Source organism: Bos indicus, chromosome 11 (genome assembly GCF_029378745.1).
Source record: "Bos indicus isolate NIAB-ARS_2022 breed Sahiwal x Tharparkar chromosome 11, NIAB-ARS_B.indTharparkar_mat_pri_1.0, whole genome shotgun sequence".
Classification (NCBI taxonomy): domain Eukaryota; kingdom Metazoa; phylum Chordata; class Mammalia; order Artiodactyla; family Bovidae; genus Bos; species Bos indicus.
Window position 1 is genome coordinate 790,478 of NC_091770.1, and position 16,221 is coordinate 806,698.

General features: G+C 48.9%; 1 long non-coding RNA gene across 8 annotated transcripts in view; it reads left to right on the top strand.

Annotated features, from left to right (window-relative positions):
- The first annotated feature begins 4,092 nt into the window (after positions 1–4,092).
- Positions 4,093–16,221, top strand: part of LOC109565700 (uncharacterized) — a 222,365-nt gene continuing 210,236 nt past the window's right edge. For all 8 annotated transcript variants that reach the window (XR_011569181.1, XR_011569183.1, XR_011569182.1 and 5 more), the window contains exon 1: positions 4,093–4,317. This is a non-coding gene — a long non-coding RNA (uncharacterized lncRNA). The remainder of the gene's footprint in view (positions 4,318–16,221) is intronic.

Here is a 16,221-nt window from a genome sequence, read left to right on the forward strand (position 1 = left end):
TTAAATGACATAGGCTGGGGGGCCCATCCTAGAACCAGTCACAGTGGCATTCTCTTGTTTTGCTTCACCCAATCAAAATTCTCCCCTGGGTATGGGGGTGGAGTCAATTCCAACCAAATGTCAAGGCTGCTGCCAATGGGGAGGGATGGAATGAATATGGGGGACATCCTTGGGGTCTGTTTCACAGGGTCAAAGACAGGGGGCTTTTTTGCAGATGGAAGAGACTTTGGCCTGTGGTCAGGCCCAAGGACAGGAAAAGGTTAAGGATGGAGGGAGAGGACCTATGTGTGATTAGGAGTAAAATCCTAGAGAAGAAGTGAAGTGGAGAGGGGAGGAGGGGCTATATTTGAAATGCGGGACTGGATCTTCTCCCAGGAAGGAGAGTGGTAATGAGCTCTGTGAGGCAAGTGAAGGGAGGACCACTGAGAATATTCCCTGATGCCCTTGTGTACCATGTGGGGCGAGCACTGTCTTGGCATGTGTAGCTTCATGGGTCTCTTTGGGAAGTACTAGTGAGTAACTTCTCGGAGAAGGAAATGGCAACCCACTCCAGTGTTCTTGCCTGGAGAATCCCAGGGACGGGGGAGCCTGGTGGGCTGCCGTCTATGGGGCCGCATAGAATCGGACAGGACTGAAGCGACTTAGCAGCAGCAGTGAATAACTTCTCAGGCGGCACTGGTGGTAAAGAACCTGCTGCCAATGCAGGAAACGTAAGAGTCGCAGGTTCGATCCCTGGGTCAGGAAGATCCCCTGGAGGAGGAAATGGCAACCCACTTCAGGATTCTTGCCTGGAGAATCCCATCGACAGGGGAGCCTGGTGGGCTACAGTCCATAGCGTGTCACAGAGTTGGACATGACTGAAACAACTTAGCATGCCTGCATAGTGTTTAATTCTAATTGAATTTCCCCTTAATGAGAATTGCTGCCATCTTAAGGTGGGGGGCACGCAAGGCTAGGATTTTTATTTATTTCTCAAATGAATAGAAAGTACCTCTACCTTATAAATATCTGCAGAATTAGGTTAGGGGATGTGCATGCCAAGATTTTTTAGCAAGTCCTTCGTGGAAATCCCTTTAGCCTGGTGGTTAGGAACATGAGTTCTGACATCAGATGTCCTGGGTTCACAGCTAGGCTGTGCTGCCCAGGGTAGGCTCCTGGCCCTTTCAGAGTCTCTGCTAGAAAATGAAGATGACGTGTGTCACTACCTTCTTCAGAGGGCTACTTTGAGGATCAGAGGTCACAGTACCTGCGTGTTGAGGAGACTGACTGGCACATATTAAATACTCTTAAAGGTGAGCCATCAGGGCTTGTAAGAATCCTGTGACCAGGTAGTATGCACTGTCTTCAGACTGGGCACTGTCCTTAGGAGTGAATCTTGTTTATTTTCCTAATTCACAGAAACCTAAATTTTTCCAGTGCTATTTTCGTTGGGAAAGGATCATGTAGATGTTTCACAAGTGTTTCCAGGGCTTTCCCTGGCTGTCCAGTGGTTAGGGCACTGTGCGTCTACTACAGGGGGCACGGGTTCCATGCCTGCTTGGACAACTAGGATCCTGCATGTGGCCTGGCCCAGCCAACAAGTAGAAAAAAAAAAAAAAGATAAAAAGTGTTTCCACGTAGCCAGGTTTAAAATGACATCATTGTCTCCTTTCTGATGAACTGTGCAGAGGTAAGCTACCTTAAAGAAAATCCATTCTAGAGCTTTCCATATTAACAGTCATGGAAGGCGGTGCTGATCTGTCTCAATGAGTGATTTATTTATGAATGTATTGATGGCAGTCCCTTCTCACACTGATGGCCTTTCCCACTTCCTGGCCTGGATGAGAAGAGCTTTGGCAGTCAGGAATTGACATAGCATTCCTGGGATTATCCGTTGCAACATCACATGGAGGACACAGTTCTACTGACCTCACCCTGTGGTGCCTTAAATGGCTGCTATGGGAGGAGATCTTGCCCTAGAAGTTTCTGGAAGACCTCCCTGAAACAGTGTTGCTAAGGAAGAAACCACTGGTAAAATGATGCACTTCTGGCAGGAGGGTGTGGCTGCCCCTCAGAGCCTACATTTCCCAACTATTTTAGATTTCTTTAATTCATTTCTGGTAGTTTTTTCCAATTAATAATTTCTCAATTCCCCCAGGGATTAATGAGTTGACCTAATACAGTCTTCATAATGGACTTCCCTGGTGGCTCAGATGGTAAAGCGTCTGCCTACAATGTGGGAGATCTGGGTTCAATCCCTGGGTCGGGAAGAGCTCCTGGGGAAGACAATGGCAACCTACTCCAGTACTCTTGCCTGGAAAAACCCATGGACGGAGGAGCCTGATAGGCTACAGTCCATGGGGTCGCAAAGAGTCAGACAGGACTGAGTGACTTCACTTTCACTTTCAGCTTTCATAATGGAAGGCTGGCTTTCCCTGTACAGACCCCTGCACCACAGCCTGCATCCGGGGCTGCTGGCCTCATGGCCTGAGGTGGGTCCCTTTGGGACAGGCTGCTCATGGGCCCACCACCCCACCCTTGTTTCCACTCCCCTTGAAGAAAACACACTACGATGCATTGCACAACAAAGCTGTTCTGAAATTCTGGAAAACCAACAGGCTTTGCACGCTCCTGGAAAAAAACAAAAAACCAACCCCCCCAAAACTGCCAGAAATAAAAATATTTGGTCAATTCAATAATATACTGCAACTTTCACAGGGACTTCAAAGCACTTGGTGTTGTCTGATAGAAAAATTTTAACAGCCTTGATGGTTCTGTTAAAAGAACTGAGATCTAGAATAACAAACAAGTATTACTTCTGTGGTGGTTCAGTGGTAAAGAATCCACCTGCCAATGCAGAGGATGCAGGTTCAATCCCTTAGTTGGGAAGATACCCTGGAGGAGGAAATGGCAGCCCACTCCAGTATTCTTGCCTGGGAAGTCTCATGGACAGAGGAGCCTGGCAGGCTACTGGGGTTGCAAAGGGTCAGACTTGACTTAGCAACTAGAGAATAACAATAACAATTATTGCTCTAAGACGAATCTGACTCTAAATGGAGACTGGGTGTCCTGACCCCTCCAGGGTGAGGAGCAAAACGATGCAGCTTGCTCAAGTCTTCTGTCCCCTTCCAAAACAGTATTTCCTCATTTGCTCTCTATGCTTCAGGGGTATCACAGTGTGGGCTGCACAGCAGCAGGTACTAAGTCAGAAAGGGTGAAGGTTCCCCGTGTTCCCCCGTGGCCTTGTGTGGGTCATGCTCCAGAAACCAGGAAGGGCCTGATGCAACCACAGCCACCCTTCTTGGTGGCTCAGTCTGCTTAACATCATGTGGATTTTGCTCTTCCGTTGATTCTCATAATTTAAAAATGTGGGAAGCTGTGGAAGGCTGCCCCACCCCTGGGGATCATTCCAAAGAAAACTGGGAGGTAAGGCTCGCCTCAGTCCTTGCATGCAGACGTCCGTCAACGGTTTGTACAGTTTCCAGGCTTCTGCTTTCATTTCATTCCTTGGGACTTGAATATTCAAATCTGGCATATTCTTGAAGCCTGAGAGATGGATTTAGAAGAGATTTTGTTTAAGTCACTTGATCCTAAAAACAGGGCACACCCTTCTTAATAAATAACTTTGAAGAAATTGTGGTTATAGATCCTGTGATTAGTTTGGTAGAGGAAGATGTGCAGGAATAAACACAGTGAAATCATGAGGGCAAAGTAATGTCCTCAAAGAATGAGATATTTCTCATTTTTCTCTACGTCCCTGAAATGTCCTGAAAAAGCAAGCATTCAGGGCAGGAGCTTTGCAATCAGTTACAAAACGTCAGTGTCTATTGAAGAAGGTTCAAATGCATGGAAGCCTCATGCATTTTTCTTTTTTTTTGGCCGTTCCTAGACCTCCTAAATAAGGCATTTTTCCCTAGAGTAGGCTCCCGGGCAGCATGTCAGGGCAGTGGCTGAGTCTGCTTGCCGGGGGTCAGGAAGGCTGTTCTTCCAGGAAGGGCTGCAGAGACCCTGGGAACAGGACTAGGCTGCTCACAAGTATGAAGAGAATGTCGGGAGAGGAAGTGGTGGCTGTGAGTCAGCATGAGTCATCTCGTTCCAATGAGAATGAAGACTGAGGTGTGCGCCTTTTTTTTCTCTCTCTCACTTTTTAAATTTTTTTTATTTTTTTGAGTCTCAATCGTGTGGACATCACTGGGAATGGAGGGAAATAACTGACTGAATGGTCGTTGCTTTTAAGTTTCAAACCGACATTCCAGGCGGGTTGTGTCTGAGCCAGCCTCGGGCTTTCAGACCTTCACAGCCTGGTCCTGAGAAGGTAGAGCTCTCAGCTTCTCCCTGGTGAGTATGTTTCTGTCACTTTCTTGCTCATTTCTGCAGTTTGTCTCAAGAATCTCAGCTCCAGGAGCTTGGCTGAGGGGTCTTGGAGTGGATGCTGTGTTTTGTTCAGATTTTGAAGACCTCTGACTTTAGAAGTTGGCTTCCCAGCGCCCTCACCCCGCTAGCTACTGTTTGTGAGCCCGATGGTTTGGAGAAATTTCTTAGCCTGTTAATTGTGAGCGTGTGTATTACGGAGAAGCCGGTGGTGCTTGGCTGGTTTAAAAAAAGCTGTTTTAAGACTCCTCTCTAGAGCCAAAGGGAAATTCAGAGATGGAGGTGGGTGACCGTGCTAACCCAGGGGTGCTGAGGTTGGGCTGGCTTCCGCTTCTCAGGGGTGGAGGCAAGACGGCTTCTGAGCAATTTCTGGCCTCGTGGTCTGAGCTGCCCACTTTTGGTGCAAGGGTTACAATAAAGAGATAGAATTTTGACTTTTCTCTCTAAAAGCATGTGAATGATTCCAGGAGCTTATTGAATGTCTTTTGCCTTTCCTTAGCACTGAAAGTCACAAATGGTAGTAAAATCAGAAAGAAAATATTCAGGGGGCCGGGGGCAGCGGGGGCGGGGGTGTGAGGATGGGGTTGCTGAGTCGTTGAGGCTTGACTTGACCTTGATATGTGTTTCTCAAGCTGTTACTATTCTGATAAAGCTTCGCTTTACTGTCAAGTAATATACAGGAAACTTTTTTTTTTTCAAATGTCGTCTGGTTACTGTAAATGAAACGGTTAAAATGTCATAAATACCTTATGATAAACATTTTTCAAATTTGCTTAAAAATCTGCACATCAGTAAGCAGGGTATGACAGAGCTTTTTCAGTACAGTCATTTGAGTGCGTGGGCTTCCTGGGTTAATAATGAGTCAGCACCCGATTTCTCAAATTGGAGTGGCTGAGAGAATATTCTGTTTGCCCCCAACACAGCCTGGGGGCTGGCGGGCCCCCTCCTGGAGGGTGTGGCTGTTTGGTCTCCTCTCCTGTTTGGGTGGCCCATCTGGCTCCAGTCCCAGCTCTGTGCTGTGTGGCTGGGAGACCGCTTTGCTGAGGGGTCCTTGTGCAGGTTCATCTCTTCTGGTTGACGCTGAGGGGTTTGAGGGACGGCCATCATGGGATTGGTTGAGTATACAGTTGGTGCAATTAAAAATCCAGAGTTTATGAAGGGTAGTGGTGGCCCAGGGCTGAAGCTGTATCTTGTGTCCTGTGATGTCACACTGGCCGAGGGACCCGGGGGGAGAGGCAGTCACCGCGTGAGTTTCAAAGCCCGTGTCGTGCAGGGGACAAGTAGCACAGGAAGACCGCTCCATGTCTTCGCTTAAAAGCCAAGAGCAAGATTCTGAGGAAGAAAACCTCCCTCCAACTTTCCTCTTCTTATCTACAACAGGAGAAAAATATTAAAATTTTAAACAATAATCACTGGGTTGCAGGCTAGCTGCTCAAGGCCCCAGCGCAGGCCCTTTTGACTCCATCCTGCGCTAAGGTCTGTTGGCCGCGCAGGGCTGGTTTCTGATGTTCTGATGACTATAGGTGGCGGGTCCATATTCTTTGGATCGCAGGCCCTGTATAACCCTCAAGGCTATAACCCTCAAGCAAGGCTCTCGGGCTTCCAGACCATGTGTGACTCCACTCGTTTCAGTGGGTGGTCGGGAGGACTCAGAGAACCAAGTGTGTACAAGAGGGTCTGGGCTCAGCAGCACACGTGTGCTGAGTCCTTAAGTCACGTCCGACTCTTTGTAACCCCACAGACTAGCCCGCCAGGTTTCTCTATGCATGGGATTCTCCAGGCAAGAATACTCGGGTGGGTTGCCATTTCCTCCTCCAGGGGATCTTCCCAACCCAGGGATCAAACTTGATCTCCTGCCTCTCTCCCATTGGCAGGCAGATTCTTTACCATTGAGCCACCTGGGAAACCCTTGGACTCGGCAGGGACCCCCTCAATGTTAGCTCTACTGCCTTCCCCTCTTACCTGGACTCTGAAGGGATCTGGGCTTACAGCTCCTGAGTTTAATGCCTCGACCTTTTCAAGCAAGATCCTGCGATTTCCAGCGGAATGAGCCTTGTTCCAAGGCTGAGTCATAGCCATACAAGTGTCAACGCAGGGGCTCAGCCAGGCAGGCGACAGGGGTTTCTAAGGTGGGAGATTTGCCCAGCATCTCTTTCTTGGTGAGTAATCTTTGTAAGTGCTCAGACAAATGCCATCTTTGTGGAGAGAAGAGCCCATAAGAGTAGAAATGCCTTAGGCAGTGCCTCTGTGTCCCGTGGCCACCAGTCCTCTCTGTGGTTCACATTTCAGAGATTGCACCAGGCATCAGACATGTGTTTATCCCTGGGTCCTGTGTCTTTAAATCCTCCTGGCTTTGGGGTGGCTGCTTTTATCCTAGACATTGATTATGTTCTGTCGTGTGGAAGTCAGGCAGTCGTATGGATGCTGGAGGTCCACGGTCTCTCACCCACGAGACAGAAGCCTATGGTGAACTGCTGTCATCACTTCTGTAATCAGAAGAAAGAGTCATTTAGGAAGGTCTGAAATAAAGCCGCAGATAGGTCTGAAAAGAGAGCATTTCTGAATGTGATTTGCTGCTTTATCATCTTTTTCTAGGGCTTCCCTGGAGGCTCAGTGGTAAAGAAACTGCCTGTCAATACAGGAGACCCAGGTTCAATCCCTGGGTCCGGAAAATACCCTGGAGAAGGGAATGGCAACCCACTCCAGTATTCTTGCCTGGGAGATCCCACGGACAGAGGATCCTGGCGGGCTACAGTCCATGGAGTCCCAGAGAGTCAGACATGACTGAGCAACTGAACAATTGCTACATCTTTTTCTAACTACCCAAAGGTGCTGAGTCTAAGTGTGAGTGCGGGTAGGGATGAAGAGAGAGAAATATTCTATAATAGATACTTCAGATGTTTTAAAAGCACATCTTTGGCAAAAAGAAAACGCTGAGAGTTTGATGACATTTGGCAAGTCGCCCTGCGCCCTCTGGTCATGGTGCCCTCAGCCTGAGGACTGGCCTAAGGCTTGCTGCCTAGGTTCCCCCTTCTCTGCTCCTAGTCAACATCCCAACCAGGGTTCTCATTATCCCTTGCAATGAGGTTTCCAAGGCACCTGAGAGGTGGCCCCCCAAACCCTCGATGTTTGGCAATCTGAGCTAGTTTTTTAACTTACTCGTGTCCTATCTTCATCACCATGAAATGCAAATATCATAGCACCAGTCTCATGGGGCCTTGTAAAGATCAGTGGTAATTAGCACACAAATTACAAGGAGACTCAGTAGCCATCACGTACACATTCACTGATTCAGAAATGTATTCACACACCTTTCCATCTCTCCCTGGGCCCTGAACCCTGTGAATCCATAAAGAACTGGCTCTGATGCCCCTGAAGTGAGATCCTGTCTGTGTCATCCATAATATGACACGTTCTGTATTTGCAGGACATTTCTTGATTGGTGAGTGGGAAAGTCTTTTTGGTTCTCTCCAGGAACACTGAGGTTCTAGATGTCATGACCATCATGACCATCATCATCATCCTTGTCCTCAACATTATCACAGAGAGAGCAGCTCTAATTTTATTCTGCCCAACCACGTGGTAATAATAGTAACTGTCTGTATATTACCTTTAACCCCCTTCTCCCAAATCCCACACGTACCCACCCTAGAAGACAGAAAGGAGGGCCGCTTTCCTCTACTCACTGGAGATCCAGGATTCTCAGGCAGGTGTATCAGGCAGAGCAGTTTCCTTCAAGGAGTGCGTTGGTGATGGGAGAGCCCCTCGCCCCCACCAGGAGAGCAGAGTCAGGAAAATAAGGGGACTAAGAGGATTCTGAGCATCTTCCAACCAGACTCAGGCCACAAGCCAGAAAACTCATGACCACTGAACCTAGACCTGCCCCCAGGGTGGAAGCAACTGGATTCTGTACCCATGCTTCCTGTCTTAAAGTCGGCTACAGTCAACTTCTGGTTGTTTGAAAATCATCATAGTATATGGAGCTGACTCATATTGAAAATATTAAGTAAGATACACTTAAAACTAAAACACAGGGGAACATAATTTGTCCTTGCCTTGTCGATTCTGGAGACGTTCAAGATCAGACAGTGTCTCAAAAGTCAGATCTTTACATTCCTTCTGCAGGGATCCAGAAGTCCCAAGTGTGTCCCTGTGCTGTCTCTGCCCTCCTAGGAATGGCCCCATCAAAGTAAGGTGCCAGGTGCTCTGTGCATCTCCTGTCTGAGTTCAGGCTCTGCATCCTGGGCTCTGGCTCCAGTGTGTCAGTCAGTCTTAAGTGGTGTCACTTTGTGGACAGTTTTCCCCCTGCAGCCGCTTCTGCCATAATCCAGAGGACCTCTACCCAGCGCCTTGGGGTGGGGCAGTGCTGTGCTTGGCTCAGCGCTGCGGGGCAGAGTTTGGGCTCCTACCAGACTCAAGAGGACAGTTCTGGGGAGACCACAGAGCTCAGGCAAGGTGGAGCCAACAACAGATCAGAAGGAAGTCGAGGCCACAGAAAGGAGGGGTGGGGTGGGGGGAGGCTTGACTGGTCTCAGAGGATTCCTCTGATTTAAAAAAAAAAACCAGACAACTGGTTTTATTGCCCCTTGTGTAATCAGAAAAGCTAATGGTGAGGGCGAATCTCATCCACTGCAGTTTTCTTGCTTATCTTTGGCTTTCGGGATTGGTTATTCTGCAAGGGAAGGCTTCTACTGCAGGCACTTTTAGCCCTTCTAGCCACCCTGTCCTTTCACAAAAGTATCATACTTAAAATTTTAGAATTTTTAATAATGGCTGAAATGTTCTCATTGGACAAATCCTTCATAGAGTGTGAGAGGGAGAGTTTCTATCAGTTCAGCTAGATATAAAGTGAAACTATCAAATAGCAGGGCGTCCAGCAAGTGTTTAGGTTTCCTTTCTCTTTGAAAAAGATAAAGCAGGTTGTCTGTCCAGGGTGAAGGCCAAAAGACAGTTCATTCATCTTTCTTCTCTGCCATCCTCAGCAGCTTTTCCTTGAAATTGCCTCATGGTTTTATGAAGGCTGCTGGATCTCCTGCCATCACCTCTTCATTCCATACAGGAGGAAGAAGGGACAATGAGGGAAAACAGCTAAGAACCCTGGATGTCAAGCTCCTTTAAAGAGCCTTCCTAGAACCCCCAACTAACCCTTTCTGCCTAAATCTTTCACTAGCCTCCTCTCTGGAGAGGATCCTAGGAATTTTTTTTTTCTTAAACTGGGCACATTGCTGACCCTGACATTGCTCTCACTGGAGGTATCAGGAGGGGAGTACAAAGAGACTGGTTTCCAGAGCTTTGAACAACTGGAGGAGACATTCAAAGGGACAGAAATCCCTTTGATTTTTGTGTTATATCTAAATAGAACTTCTTTTCATTCATGCATTTAGCAAATATTTCTCTTTTATCCATTAAAGTAATGAAAATCTGAGTACTGTTTTGTTTATGGAGTGTTTACTGGGCAGCAGGCCCAGTTCTGGATGCATTGTATATATGACCTCACTTAGTCCTCACAGAAGTGTGCGCAGAGTCCATCAGGTATCGTCCCCATTGTCCAAATGAGGAACCTGGGATCCAGAGGGGTTTAGGAAGATGAGTAAGACCACACTGAGCTTGGCTTTGAAACCAACCATCTGGTTCTTGGACCCAGAGATGTGAACAGGCAGACAAGCTCTCACCTATCATATCTTTCTGATGAAACAGACATAAATAAATCCAGGAACATCAGGAGGTTGCGGGTGCCCCAGGAGACTGGCCCAGAGAGATGGGGAGCTCTCATCTCCGGCACTGCAGAATCAGGGCCGAGCTGAGCCTTCTGCACCCCGCCTCCCCCAGGGGACACACCAAGAATCTCAGCTATGTCTGGGCTCATGACTCACCCCTTTCCTTGCAGCCAGCTCTTCCCAACTTGGACCGGCTCCCGAGTCAGGACCACGCCCTTCCAATCCCGGAGCTGTAGCAAGGAAACTGCCCAGATCCGGCTTCAAAGGCTGGGCGGGGTTCCAGGGAAGAATAGAATGACAGAAGCAGAAGAGGCGGGGCTCCGAGGGCTTGCAAGTTATTCACACCACTCAATCCGGCCTTCTCGGCTCCACACAGCCGCCTGCTACCTAGTGACACAGTCGGGGCGATGGGATGCCTGGGGGCAGGAGGGGTTTGGGGGAGGGGAAATATTTGCTGTTAGCACACCTTGGACCTGCTCTGGGCCAGGAAGACCCCCTGGACAGAGGAGCCTGGTGGGCTATAGTCCATGGAGTCGTAGAGAGTGGTATACAACTGAAGCAAGTAACACACACCTGGGAGCTCAGGCCCCTCCTGTGCTCTGCTCACTTGGCACCTTCTCGGGGCCTTCCTCTTTCAGCTCCTGACGCAAGGTGGCCAGTGGAAGGCACAGTTTGTAAGCCCATGGCCTTATTTTCTGTGTGTCCAATGCAGAGGAAGGCCTGGGAGGGTCTTGTCATGGAGACTGTAGGCCAGTCCTGATTGGGGGAATGGTTTCTGGACTGGGGTGATCCCCTGGATTGTGAGTGGTCCTCTAAATTGTAGGTGGTCCTTTGGAGTGTGGAGGATCCCTGGACTGTGGGCCGTCCCCGGGACTGTGGGAGATCCTCTGGACTGCGGGTGGCCCTCTAGACTGTGGATGGTCTCCTGCACTGTGAGTGGCCCTCTGCACTGTGGGTGGCCCTCTAGACTGTGAGTGGTCCTCTTGACTATGCGTGACCCACAGCAGTGCCTCTGAGGGTGGCCAGTGGGTCTGGCCTGTTGTGTGTGGTAGGTGAGGCTCACTTCAGTTCTGGAAGTGACCGTGTGGGTTTTCAGATAAGGATTCTCATAGCAGAGTCATATGCTTGTGCTCATTTTTACTTCCCCATTCCTCATTCTCCCTGTAACTGCACCACTTGTGCAGAGAATTTGTCCAGTGGGTATGGGTTTCAGTCTCTAATGCTAAGGTATCAAAGCTAGTGTGTATGTGTGTGTGTGTGTGTGTGTGTGTGTGTGTGCGTTGCTCAGTTGTGTTTGACTCTGCCATGCCATGGACTGTAGCCTGCCAGGCTCCTCTGTCAGTGGAATTCTCCAGGCAAGAATACCTAAGTGGGTTGCCATTATCTTCTCCAGGGGATCTTCCTGACCCAAGGATCAAACCTGGTTCTCCTGCATTACAGTTCAGGTCAGTCCCTCAGTCGTGTCTGACTCTTTGCGACCCCGTGGACTGCAGCACCCCAGGCTTCCCTGTCCATCACCAACTCCCAGAGCTTGCTCAAACTCATGTCCGTTGAGTCAGTGATGCCATCCACCCATCTCAGCTTCTGTCTTCCCCTTTTCCTCCTGCCTTCAATCTTTCCCAGCATCAGGGTCTTTTCCAATGAGTCAGCTCTTCAAATCAGGTGGCCAAAGCATTGGAGCTTCAGCATGAGTCTTTCCAATGAATATTCAGGAATGATTTCCTTTACCATTGAGTGGTTTGATTTGCAGTCCAAGGGATTCTCAAGAGTCTTCTCCAACACCAGTTCAAAAGCATTAATTCTTGAGCGCTCAGCTTCCTTTATAGTCCAACTCTCACATCCATACATGACGACTGGAAAAACCATACTGGAAAAACTTTGTGTCGGCAAAGTAATGTCTCTGCTTTTTAATATGCTATCTAGGTTGGTCAAAGCTTTTCTTCCAAGGAGCAAGGGTCTTTTAATTTCATGGCTGCAGTCACCATCTGCAGTGATTTTGGAGCCCCCCCAAACAAAGTCTCTCACTGTTTCCATTATTTCTCCATCTCTTGCCATGAAGTGATGGACTGGATACCATGATTTTCGTTTTCTGAATGTTGAGTTTTAAGCCAATTTTTTCACTCTCTTCTTTCACTTTCATCAAGAGGCTCTTTAGTTCTTTGCTTTCTGCCATAAGGGTGGTGTCATCTGCAGTATCTGAGGTTATTGATGTTTCTTCCGGCAGTCTTGATTCCAGCTTGTACATCATCCAGCCTGGCATTTCACATGATGTACTCTGCATATAAGTTAAACAAGCAGGGTGACAGTATACAGCCTTGACGTACTCCTTTTCTGATTTGTAACCAGTCTGTTCTATGCCCAGTTCTAACTGTTGCTTCTTGACCTTCATACAGATTTCTCAGGAGGCAGGTAAGGTGGTCTGGTATTGCCATTTCTTTAAGAATTTTCCAGTTTGTGGTGATCCACACAGTCAAATGCATAGTCAATCAAGCAGAAGTAGATGTTTTTCAGGAACTCTCTTGCTTTTTTGATGATCCCATGTGAAATCTGATCTCTAGCTCCTCAGCCTTTTCTAAATCCAGCTTGATCATCTGGAAGTTCTTGGTTCACGTATTGTTGAAGCCTCACTTGGAGAATTTTGCGCATTATTTTGCTAGCATGTGAGATGAGTGCAATTGTGCAGTAGTTTGAGCATTCTTTGGCATTGCCTTTCTTTGGGATTGGAATGAAAACTGACCTTTTCCAGTCCTGTGGCCACTGCTGAGTTTTCCAAATTTGCTGGCATATTGAGTGCAGCACTTTCACAGCATCATCTTTTAGGACTTGAAATCGCTCAACTGGAATTCCATCACCTCCACTAGCTTTGTTCGTAGTGATGCTTCCTAAGGTCCCCTTGACTTCACATTGCAGGATGTCTGGCTCTAGGAGAGTGATCGCACCATTGTGGTTATCTGGGTCATGAAGATCTTTTTGTACAGTTCTTCTGTGTATTCTTGCCACCTCTTCTTAATATCTTCTGCTTCTGTTAGGTCCATACCATTTCTGGGTCCTTTATTGTGCCGTTGCCTTACGGCGTTTTCTTCAGCGTCTGAGCCACCAGGGAAGCCTATCTAAAGCTAGAACACTCCTTTATTCTCTAAATTACATCACAGTCTCTTGCAAGCTTATACTGCCCCTACTGCACCCCCTCAATCTGGCTGCTGGGGATTCAGATTCTTTCACTGGGGATCCTCGTTAGTCCTGGATCATCAAACAACCTAGGGGTCATGTGGTGCCAGAAGACGGGGCAGGGGCGGTATCCGGTGCGTGTGGTGGCCACCACAGCTGCCGCTTCAGCAGTGAAGGTGTGGAAGGGCTGAGGCCCCAGAGCTCCTCTGCATCCTGCTCCACCGAATAGGAGCCCGCATGACCTGGTGGTCTGTCCCGTGCCCACAGGCCCGCTCCTTGGAGGTGTGCTACTTCTCCCACGGCCTGGCGTGAGCCCCTAAGCCTCCACAGCTGCCCTTGGCCACGTCTGATGGGAGTGCCGTCTGCCTGATCTGTCCTGCCCAGTGCCTGCTGCTGGACCACTCCTGACCTGGGCCTCTGTCTTGGCTTGGAGGGCCAGAAAGAGCAATGTTAACAGTGGAGGCGAAACCGGACACACTTGGGCCGCCCATGGGAGACCGTGGTGTCCTCTGTGGCTTCCCAAACCTTCCAGAGCACACCATCCTGTATGCAACCCCAGCCACACGTGGCTAGTGTGACTGAGGAGCTGAGTTAAATTACTTTTTACCTCATTTCAATTAATTTAAAAGTGAGTGTATGTAGCTGCATGTAGCTAGTAGTTACCTTATTGGGCGGCACAGATGGACAGCTTGTTGTCCTAATCCGGGTTGAGGGTCAGGCCATCACCCCAAGAAAGGGTGTGGCCCTAGGGTGAAGGTTCAGAATGGGGCACCTTGTCTACTGGGGTCCCCAGAAGAGTGTGTGCCTCTCTCAGGTGGAGATACCTTCCGCCAAGAGGGTGGGCCAGGCAGGTGGAGATCCTGGACCTTGGTCCCCTGTGACCGTAAGCCTCAATGTCCCCATCTCTGGGGGATAAACCCCCAAGTGACTCTCAGGGCCTGAAGGTCCCCAGGTGCGGGGTCTGTCCAGGAGGATGCCAGGGCTGGGCGCCTGGCACCCGGAACATTTCTGCCAGTGGTGTTGATGGCTTTTTCAAGGTTTAGGGGCCTCAGCTGAGGAGCACACGGCCTGACCATCTATGTTTGTGGTATCTGATCATGAACTTTGCTCTTAGCAGACAGGCATCCTTAGTTTTGTTTGCGTAGAGCCATTTCAAGGACTAAGCAGATTGGCTTAAGGAAACCTCAAGTGTTCCTGTCACTGGCCTCCTCCACATCCTCCAAATGCATCTTCTGACTCTTTTTTCCCCGCCACACAACTTGTGGGACCTTAGGTCCCTGACCAGGATTGAACTTGAACCCACAGCATTGAAAATACTGAGTCCTAATCACTGGATGGCCAAGGAAATCCCTCTTTTGACTTTTTAAGAGCGAAGCATTAAGCTGTGTCCAATCATCACTGATAAGAAACACAAGCAGTGGGGAGATGAGCTGACCTTGGAAGACGGCAAGCCTTGGCCCTTTGGCCTTGCAGCTCTCAGCGCAGTACATGCTCACTCGGGCACAGATGATGTCATTGCTCATGTGTGGGATTGTGGGCTGAGACAGACTACCGTTCCTCCCCAAAAGCAACCCCAAAGTCCAAGATTTTGCTCCTGGCAGCTCCCCCAAGCCCAGGGCCCTTTGCTTTTGTTTCTTGGACCATGTGTCAGCAGGGAGGCCACTGAGCACTGTGACGAAGCTGCTGCTGGAGCTGAAATTCTGCCTAATCTGTGACTCACTGCCTGGTAAGTCATTCGCACCTCCTGGCCTGTTTCCTAATCCTTGAAATGGGAACATGGGAGCAATGGCCACAGAGGATTGTTTTGAGGATGAAAGATTCTTCATGAAAAATCCTTAGAAACGTGCCACAAATAGTAAGTGTTCTGTAGAATTAGCGGTTACTGTTAGAACTGATACCTTTTTGCCGTTCACTGTTTTTGTTATGTTTTTAAATTGAGGCACAGATGATGAATATGTCATTTACTCCTGACTTTTCTCTGGGGCCCAGATCTCTACCCCTACAGTGGGGGTGGAAACACACTGCTTGTGTGTTTCTTATCAATAATGATAAGATAAGCATCAAGCATCACAGCTTGGTGCTTCTCTTTTAAAAAGTCAAAAGACCTCCACCACATACACTCCAACCTTGGCATCTGAAGAAGCCTGCAGGCTTTTCCTCCAGGCCCAAGGGTCAGTGTGGCTTCCACCAGGAGACGGAGATTCAACTGCCCATCCTATGTTTTTTGTTTTAATTTTTATTTTATATTGGGCCATAGCTGATCAAGCCTGGCGTGCCGCAGTTCACGGAGAAGGCAATGGCACCCCACTCCAGTACTCTTGCCTGGAAAATCCCATGGACGGAGGAGCCTGGTAGGCTGCAGTCCATGGGGTCGCTAGGAGTCAGACACGACTGATCGACTTCACTTTCACTTTTCACTTTCATGCATTGGAGAAGGAAATGGCAGCCCACTCCGGTGTTCTTGCCTGGAGAATCCCAGGGACGGGGGAGCCTGGTGGGCTGCTGTCTATGGGGTCGCACAGAGTCGGACACGACTGAAGCGACTTAGCAGCAGCAGCAGCAGCAGCAGCTGCCCCTGAAGCCACTGTCACAGCCAGGATAGTAATTATGGTCGTAATTCAACACACGCCTTAGCATCCACTGATGAATTATTTTGTCCCCCAAACTGCTGAATTATAACTCGAGCCCCAGCTTCTTCCACGCCAGAGCCCTTCCAATGGCGTGGACACTGGCACTTGCGTCCAAGCTCTTCCTGCTCCCCGTGGTTCCTGAAATGTGCAGTAGCCTTGAGCCCGCGCCCCTTCACGGCACGGCCTGCAGTTCTCCGACGTCCCTCTTCACAGAGGCCCCACACCCTGCCTGCTGGGCTGAAGGTTTAGGCCAACACGCTCATCTGTTGGGCCCACAGTCAGCCACCACCCCGCCTCTTTGTGGGGATCTGTCTAAAGCCACATCTCTCTCATTTTGCATTTTTGATGGAAACTTG